General features: G+C 45.7%; 1 protein-coding gene across 1 annotated transcript in view; it reads left to right on the top strand.

The window, feature by feature from the left end:
• Window positions 1–630: 630 nt before the first annotated feature.
• The window catches only part of LOC137652132 (two pore potassium channel protein sup-9-like), a 420,533-nt gene continuing 420,458 nt past the window's right edge, over window positions 631–705 (top strand). Inside the window, exon 1 of the mRNA XM_068385332.1 lies at window positions 631–705. This exon is cut by the window's right edge and continues 302 nt beyond it. The gene's annotated coding sequence lies outside the window, so the exon portion shown is untranslated.

Consider the following 705-nt stretch of genomic DNA (forward strand, 5'->3'; position numbering starts at 1 on the left):
AATGGACAAAGTAACGAGCTGTCTACATTTAAAAGGATCCCGGAAGCATAAAGTGGACACAAAGTATAGTATAAACAATAGTATCACGAAAGTAATGCTTCCATGCCGCACGGACACTCTTCTTCTAACATTACCGTTACACATGGTAGATCTAAAGCAGCAAGAGTTATATACATAAGGTTATTATAATTTTTATTTTGTTTTCAATTAGACGTCTCCGGTGATTGGCCACGGAGGGGGAATGGTCCCTCGCGATTAGCCGAAGCGCCGATGACGTCGCAGTGTGAAGGGTTACTCCTAGCGAGCTTCCTCGACTTCCAGCATCTCGATATTGATCTGTGTGCGCGAGAGGAGGGCATACTCTTGTAGCGTTCAAAATGCGACCCCAAAGTTTTGTATGAGCTCATTGCGCAGATTAACAGCTCTGTTTCTATTTTTTGGAAAGTTTGTCTTTCCCTTTAGGCATTGATAGCTTTTTTGGTCATCTTGTAATACGATGTCAGTTTATAGATAAGCCGCTATTTGTAAAACTGGGTCTACGACCCTGTTGCAAAACAAGTGACCTTATTCCACGAGACGTCCCCTCGACAGCCAGAGAGCCATCTAACGGCAGAGGAGCAAACAAGGGATGCAGGTAGTGAAGCAGCCAGTTGCGCTCCGATGGCCGTGAGGTGATGGTCACGCACGTTGCGACGACCCCCAAAC

Source organism: Palaemon carinicauda, chromosome 1 (genome assembly GCF_036898095.1).
Source record: "Palaemon carinicauda isolate YSFRI2023 chromosome 1, ASM3689809v2, whole genome shotgun sequence".
Lineage (NCBI taxonomy): Eukaryota > Metazoa > Arthropoda > Malacostraca > Decapoda > Palaemonidae > Palaemon > Palaemon carinicauda.